We start from the raw sequence: 9,490 nt of genomic DNA, 5'->3' as shown, positions 1-9,490 counted from the left end.
TGTTTGTTTCTGTTTGCAGTACTTTTTTTTTTTTAAGTGTAAAATCATGTTATCTTTTTTATCTGTGTTAAAAAAAAAATAAAACTACTAAGTTCATAGGCTATAAATTTCTGTTAGACATTATTGTTACGATAGTGAGGTGTTGAGCCCGTGAGATGAAAACCCTTGTGTTTTTTTTTTTTTTTTTTTTTTTATTGCCGAAAGTTAGGTGAACATTTAAGAGTTGAACAATCAATCCCTCTTTGCATACACTGTTGTCTTGCCTAGGGTACGCCATATCGGTCCATAATTTTAGGAAGAGGTTTCTCTCTAGTCTACAACTTTTGCGTATGTGGGGCTCCTCATGAATGCTGTTTCAATGATATGAACGGTCACATTAATTAGATATCAGTAGCCTCTTGATCGAAACATATTTTTATTAATAATTTATTTTTAACATCATATTTGTTATTGACAAAAATGTGTTTTGATCAGTAGCTATCGATATCAAATCAACGTGATTTTTGACAAACATAAAGTACTTGATGAATTCTACACGTTGACAATTTGGATCATCGAAACAAGACCTGTGGACCTCACCGGTCTAACAGTACACTCTAATCCACATGGTGAAATGGAGAGAAACCTCTCGCTTAATCTTATATCTAATTTGAAACCGATTATATATAATTTGTTATTTACTTAAATATATATATATATATATATATATATTTGACATGTTTTAAAATAAATTCACTCTTACCTCCTTCCTCTACCACCCACTGCCACGGCTGCCGGTGACTCCGGCCACGTTCAGAGTACTTTAGGGCCATATTTATTTGGGTGGACATGAGCTTGGGATTGGACTAATAGTCCAATAAAATTATTAGTCTGATGTTTGGTTAAACAATTGAAGTACGAACTAATTATTTTAAATTTGACTATTAGTTAAGATAGGATATATAATCCAACAGATTCATAATCCCAAAACTATTAATCATGGGTATGCTAATGCAGTCCGTCCAAACAAACATAGTCTAGATGTTTACAGATTCCATTCCCCTTTCACTTGGGGACAAGAAGTAAGTTTTTTAATCGAGCCGGCCTGGCGGCTACCTGTTGGGATTATATGTGGTGGAACTCACTTTAAAAATGACAGAAAATCATAAATCAATTTCACTTCAAAATCTGTGTCTGTCACAAGTTAATGCAATTTCTTTCTTTGATCATATGACAACATAACACACATCCTTTTCCGATGTACCCAAAAAAAACATAACACACATCACATTATTTCTTTGATTGCTCATGATTGATTGGTATTATCTGATTTTTGTGTGGGGATGAGAAACTTTACCGCTGTGTTTGGTTAGGGGATTTGGGAAGGGAAATGAAAATGAAAGGAAAAGGAGAAAGAATTAATAGAATTTCAAATCCCAACTATGTTTGGTTGTGTTGGTTATAAAATAGAATTGATGTCCTAAAAGGTCTCCTATTTCTTTATTTATTTCTCACCCCCTTTCTTTTCCCATATATTTTTTATTATAACCAAACATAAATAGGATTACATTTCTCATTCCTTTTCCAAATCTCACCCCAAAAACCCCAACCAAACATAGCATACATGTGCTTCTATTCTACCGTAGCAGCATTTCAGAAATAAGCAAATCAAGAAACAGATTTTATCAAATATTTTTTATTTCACCCATTGATGCTCTCTGTTCATAAGATTTACTAAGACACACTGTGTGCTAACCTGGTTGAAGCTAATTGGTCGAACTTCAATACTTAAGTCAATGACTGAGAACCCGTTTGGAGTGATGTTTTTTTAGCAAAAAAATAGTTAAAAAGTCAAAATATCTAGTTATATCATTCTTTTTATTTATTATTTTTATTTTTTTCTTAAAAAATTAAAAAAATAATTAAAATAGTCGATTTTCAAACGATAGAATGAGACTTGAGACTTCTCTATACGTTCTTCTGTAAAAAAAACTAAGAAAATAATTAAAATTGTTAATTCCCTAACAATAGAATGAAAATAAGTGAATTGAAATTGTGTGTTCATAAATTTATACCATTTTTTTGTGGTTAATTTAGTACTTCATAAATTAAATCATTTGAGTACAAATTTATATCATATCTGGTTCTTGTGAGAACAATTTATATATATATATATATATATATGGTATTAAGTGGCCCGTGAATTGTTGAATTTTTTTTCTGATTCCACTTGACCTTCTTTCCTTATTTAATTAGGGAGGTGCTTATTTTATGGGAAAGTTTATTATTCATTGTAGATGCAGAAAAATAATTATACATTAATGGTAAATTTTATGAACATTAATAATTAAAATTTAAAATTATTTCATATATTTGTAAATATTTTTTAAAAGACCCTTTAATTGTAATTCCTCCTATTTTATATTGAAAAGTGATAGAGATTCATAAATTAATAATATGGCAAGAAAGTTAAATCTTATATCATTAGATGTGTAATAAATAAAAAATTGACACATATTTATCACATTATTATTGATCAAAGTGTATAATTTTTTTTTTTTTTGAAAGTTTCAAATATTTTTCTTTTATATTATATAGTGAACATTATTAGCACTTACGCCCCTCAAGTAGGGTTAGATGATCAGACTAAGAGGGATTTTTGAGAGCAAATGGATGAGATCTTACAAGAGATACTCGTAGGAGAGAACCTGGTTATAGGTGGAGATTTTAATGGACATGTGGGCATAGATAAACTAGGTTATGAAAGAGTGCATGGTGAATACGGTTTTGGTGACAGAAATGAGGCTGGAGAGAGAATCTTAGATTTTGCGTTGGCTTCTGACTTGGTGGTGGCCAATACTATGTATAAGAAGAGGGAGGAGCATTTGATAACCTTTAAGAGTGGATTAGTTAAGAGCCAAATAGATTATTTCTTAGTGAGAAAAGTGGACTGCCTAAAATGCAATGATTGTAAGGTGATTCCTGGAGAGAGTCTGGTCTCTCAACATAGGATTTTGGTACTAGATTTATGTTTTAGAGGGCAATACCAAGCTAGAAAGGATGGTGGGCGTCGTAAGACGAGATGGTGGGACCTAAAAGGGGATAAACTAGAAATATTTAAAAATCGAATGGATAAGGAAGGTACTTGGGACATAGAAGGTGATGTTAACACTATGTGGAATTCGATGGCCAATTGTATGAGGAGAATCTCAAGGGAAGTGCTTGGAGAGTCGAAAGGAACGGGGCCCAGCTCTAGGGAAACTTGGTGATGGAGGGAAGAGGTTCAAGCGGTAGTTAAGGCAAAAAAAGAGTGCTTTAAAAAGTGGCAAAATGACAGAACTGAGGAAAACCTTAAGAGCTATAGATTGGCTAATAAAGAAGTCAAGAAAGTAGTGAGAGAGACTAAGTTGAAAGCTTATGATGACCTATACACTAGGCTAGATAGTAAGGAGGGAGAGAAGAGGGTATACAAACTTGCTAAGATACGGGAGAGGAAAACAAGAGATTTTAATCAAGTAAAGTGCATCAAGAGTGAGGATTCTAAGGTATTGGTGAAGGATGATGAGATTAAGGAAAGATGGAAGAATTATTTTGAGAAACTGTTAAATGAGGAACATGGAAGTAAGACAATAGGGGAAGAAATGACCAGTAATACGATAAATCAAGACTATAGGTTCTGTCGCAGGATTAAGAACTTTGAAGTGGAGATTGCACTTAAGAAGATGAAATCAAATAAGGCTTTAGGACCTGATGATATCCCTATTGAAGCTTGGAAGTGTTTGGGTAAAAAGGGAGTTGCTTGGTTGACTAGGTTATTTAGCAAAATTTTGTTGACTAGGAACATGTCAGATGAGTGGAGGAAGAGTATTTTAGTGCCAATCTATAAGAATAAATGTGATGTCCGGAATTGTAACAACTATAGAGGAATCAAGCTAATGTGTCATATAATGAAAGTGTGGGAGAGGGTGATGGAACACCGATTGCGAGACATAATAGAGGTGTCAGAGAATCAATTTGGGTTTATGCCTGGTAGGTCAACAATGGAAGCGATCTATCTTTTGAGGAGAGTAATAGAAAAGTATAAAGAAAAGAAAAGAGACATTCATATGGTGTTTATCGACCTTGAGAAAGCATATGACAGAGTGCCCCGAGATATAATATGGTGGGTGTTAGAGAAGAAAGGAGTGACAAAAGGCTACATTGACGCGATTAGGGACATGTATGAAGGGGTGGTGACCACTATTAGATTGCCAGCTGGAGAGACAAATGAATTTCCTATCATTGTAGGGTTACACTAAGGATCTGCCTTAAGTCCTTATCTTTTTGCTTTAGTTATGGACGAGTTGACGATAAATATTCAGGATGACGTGCCATGGTATATGCTTTTTGCAGACGATATTGTGTTAGTGGATGAGACTAGAGAAGGAATTAACACAAAGTTGGAGATTTGGAGAAAAGCTCTTGAATCTAAAGGATTTCGGATAAGCAGAACTAAGACAGAGTACATGGAGTGTAAATTTAGTAACAGTAACAATGAAAGCAGAGGAGAAGTGAAGATTGAGAACCAAGAACTGCCTAAGAGTGAACATTTTCGTTATTTAGGGTCGATTATCACAACAGCGGAGAGAGATTGATGCAGATGTGGCCCATAGGATTAAGGCAGGATGGAGTAAGTGGAGAAGTGCGTCTGGGGTATTGTGCGATAAACGAATACCCATTAGACTAAAAGGTAAGTTTTATAGAACGGCTATTAGACCAGCTATGTTGTATGGGACGGAGTGTTGGGCAACCAAGAAACAACATGTGGATAAGATGAGTGTGGCTGAGATGAGAATGCTAAGGTGGATGTGTGGTAAGACTAGACAGGATAGGATTAAGAATGAGTGTATTCGGGAATGGGTAGGAGTAGCACCGATAGAAGATAAGTTGAGAGTGAATCGTTTGAGATGGTTTGGTCATATTCAACGGAGACCAACAGAGGTAGTAGTGAAGAGATGCGATATTGTAATGGTAGATGGAAGTGTTAGGGGACGGGGTAAGCCTAGATTAACGTTGACTAGCGTTATAAATAGAGATATGAATCTACTTAATTTGACTAATGAAATGGCCTTTGATAGGGTCGCGTGGAGAAGAATGATTCATATACCCGACCCCATTTGATGGGACTTAAGGCTTGATTTGATTTAGTTTGGTTTATATTATATATTCATAATGTTAGTATGATTTAATTTTTTCAATGTCCGGTCGGCGGATTTCTTGTGTAGGGCTCATTTCGAACAGCTTCCCGTCCATCCAAACCTAACGCTCTACGTCACGTTTATTTTCTATTAACATTTTAATTTATATTATTTTCATATATTTTTATAGTTTGAAAGACATGACCTACTATTATATAGAGTTTACCTACTAAATACTATGCCCCGTTTGGGGACTTACTTTTTTAACTAATTAGCCAAAAAGCTACTAAATTAGCCAAAAGGTCAACAATTCATACCAAAAAGTCAAAGATTCTCTTTTCTCTCTACTTTTTGCACATCTTTTCGTAATTAGCCAAAAAGTCATCCCAAACATTCAAGTTTTTTTACCTACCTTTTTAGTCAAATAATCAAAAAGTTACTAAATTAGTCTGTTCCCAAACGAGGTTTGAATAAAATGCTTTAATCATTTGATTCTTTGAAAAACAAAAAACAAAAAAAAATTGAATATTGGGAGCATGAAATCGTTTTATACAAACCCATACGATTAAAATTATCTAATGATATCAATTATATATATATATATATATACCATTTACATTGTGACATATCAAATAGTAATCTCATTTTTTTCATCAAATATTAATTTATATGGCTTAAAGTACTCTAGAATTATTTTGAGAGTTGATTATTTTAATTTTTTTATACGAAAAGATGTAAAAAAAAATAGAAATAATACTTGACTTTTTTGTAGTGATTTATTTATGAAAAATGCTTCATACCACTAATTTAACACCACTAATGCATCACTAATGATGTGGCATCATGTGAACCCCACCATTGATGTGATAGCTTGGCCTTTGTTTTTTTTGATCTTTTTTTTCTTTGCACTGCCACCTCATTAGTGGTCATTTTAGAGCTTCTAATTTAGTATTCTAAATCGGGACTGTTTATTTATTTACTTATTTTACTAATTTTAAACCTATTATCAAAACAGTCATTAGTAGATTACTAAGATGGGTTGTTTTGTTCAATACACAATGGATTACACTGGTTGAATTTATATTTATCCTACAAATTAAACCATAAAGGGTGTGTTTGTTTAGACGGACTGGATAAGGGTTCTGGAATTCATAGTCCTGGAACTATTTGGTTTGATAGGATATGTATCCCATATTTGTTTAGTCATGGAACTAATTATCAGAAAATGACTATTTGGTTGGATATGATATGATATGAATCGTTTGTGATATTATGGAGAAAGATAAATACTCAAATAACTATTTTACCGTTTTCAATTATTTACTAAGTAATAGCAATATTGAACATATCTTTAATATTTTAATTATTTTTAGCTAGATTACATAAAAATTTATTTTGTTTTATTTTTTACACAATTAAAAAAATTTATTTTTTAAAAGTTAAATAAATTAAATAAATAAAATATCAATAAAAATATATGTTATTTTTTTAATTAAAATTTAAAATAAATTTATTTTAAAAAATAATAATAATTAAATGAAACATCTACTAAAATTTAAATAATGAAATTAAATAAGATATAAACAAAATTTTAAAATAAAATATCTATAAAAAATTATTTAAAAAAATTAAATAAATAAAACATCAATAAAAATTAAATAAAATTATTTTATTTTTAAATTGAGACATTTAAATTTTATTGAATTTTACCAAACATAATATATAATTAAATAGTAAAGGGTCAAAAATGGTTATTTCACCGCCTAATCCCATATCCCGCCTTATCCCTCCATTTGTGTCCCCTCCCCCCCCGTGAGACAAAATAGTCCAACACATTTGGAACTAATAATCCGGAGAAAATTAAAAAATCCCGTGAGACAAAATAGTCCAACACATTTGGAACTAATAGTCCGGAGAAAATTAAAAAACCAAATAACGTATTTAAATCATATCTCACCCTCTAATCCATCCAGACAAACAACATCTAAGTATAATGAAATCACCATATCCATTTAGAAAATAACGCACACAAATGAGTCATCGGTTCATTTTATAAGTGAATCTTATTATAATTTGAATACATTTGACAACAATAAAAACAAAACAAAGACGAAATGCCACACCACACAAATGTAATTATCCAAAATTCTTTATGAAAACTAGTTAAATTTGACCATATATTAAAACTTCTTGATCTTATGAGCTGGATTTGAACTCGATGAATTTATGCTCACTATAAAACTATATTACAGAACCAAACTATTTGAGTTGGATTTGTGATTGAGTCAATTGAAATTAGTTGTAGATCAACTGATAAAAATAAACAATTCACTAGTTACAAAAAAGTAATTGCCAAGTAAAATAGGGAAAATATGACAGAAAATACTTTTCTACTCCTGTAGAATTCTTTTAGTTTGGGAGGCATTGAAGTATTTTCATTTTTCTTTCTTTGCCAGAGTTGCAATAAGAAATAGAAAAAAAGATAAATTATAGCAGTAGTCCATATAGCTTACCTTTCTATAATTTTAATTATAATAACTATATCCTTTAATTATATATGTACATATATATATATATATATATATATATTTTCTATTCGGTCCAATCATAACATCTGTCAAACTTATATTAAAAATGGTCATGCTTCTCCTGTGTTTGTTTTGCATGGACAAAATGAGATACTAAAAAATAAAAAATAAAAATCAACTACACCAATAGTTCTTATAATTTTATTACTTAGTTTTGTCAAATTTATAGTATTATTATTTTTTAAAAATTAATAAAACAAGTTCTCAAAATTCATCCAAACTTCAATTCATATTTATATATATACTTTTAAGGTAAATTACACTTTTTTCCCATATAATTTGGCCGAGAGTTCACTTTTGTTCTCATAGTTTTAATTTGAACAATTTACTCTTTATACTTCACATCTAATTTTAATTTAATTGTTTCATTTCAAATTTTTGTTAATTTTTTAGACTTGTACATCTGAAGCGACCCCAAAATTATTTATTTCAACTTTTAACTTGAACAAAAATACCAAATCAAAAAATAGATATAAAGTGTAAGTATTAAATTGCTCAGATTAAAATTATGATAAATTATAGTAAATCTCTTTATACTATGATCCATTTATATTTTGTCTCATGAATTTCAAAACTCAATGGTTAATTGTCTCATGAATTTCAAAACTCAATGGTTAATACTTTTAAATTACTGTTTTATTACAGTTAACCTTTTGTATTAGGATTTTGTCAAGAATTTACGAAAAATCATATCAAATGTAAAGCATATGACACATTTATTAAATTTTTATGATAATAATTCTGTATTTCATGATCATGTTGGTACTTTACCACTAAAAATAAGGAAAATAAAGTGCAAATGAAATTACTAGATAAGATTATTATTACTCTATTATTGTTCTAAAACTTCAATAAATGTATCATGTACTTTACACATAATATAATTTTTTGTAAATTGTTAATAAAATTATAACAGAAAGCGTTAGCTATAATAAAATAATACTTTTAGAAGTTAACTATTGAGTTTTGAAGTTAAGGTAAAATGTAAATGAGTTATAATTTAAAAGAAGAGTAATGATTCATCCCCCTTTTTCCCCTACTCCCTTTGACCCCCTCTCTCTCTCATTGGTTATCTTTTCTTTTTCTTTTTCTTTTTTTTCCTGCTCCTCCAATCACCTCCTGCCACGTGGCAAGGGGGGGTGAGGGGGTGACCCCCCAAAAGGGGGTCCCAAGCATTATTCTTAAAAGAATTTAATGTAATTTATCCATTAAAATTATAAAAACTAAAGTGAAATTTAAATAAAAAGAAGGGGACTTATGTGTAAATTATAATAGGTGGATATTATCTAATAGGTCATTTGAGAATTAATGATATTTTTTATCAAACACTATTAAAAAAAGTCATAAATTGTTAATTTTCAATTACAATTTGAAAATTTTGTCACAAAAATACTACTAATTATAAGTTTTAGTGACAACTTAAAAAAACAGTTATAAAAAAAGTCACTAAGTTTCAACTTTCAATGACAATTTGAAAAATTCATAACAGAAAAACGTCACTAATTATAAATTTTAGCGACAATTTATAAAAATTGAGATAAAAAAATCACTAATTATCAATTTTTAATGACATGCAAAAAATTATCATAAAAAATTATTTTTAACGACGATTTTATTAAGATTTATTTTCAACATGACATGATCAAAATTAAATCTAAATATTATGGCCACATTTTACCTTAAAAAGAGTTGAAAAGTATAATTTACTCTATTTTAAAATTTCAAAGGCCTTGTTTGGGAAGTTGG

The sequence above is a fragment of the Camellia sinensis genome, chromosome 1 (genome assembly GCF_055761805.1).
Source record: "Camellia sinensis isolate YWXY chromosome 1, ASM5576180v1, whole genome shotgun sequence".
NCBI classification, from domain to species: Eukaryota; Viridiplantae; Streptophyta; class Magnoliopsida; order Ericales; family Theaceae; genus Camellia; species Camellia sinensis.
Note: the sequence above shows the minus strand (reverse complement) of the source record.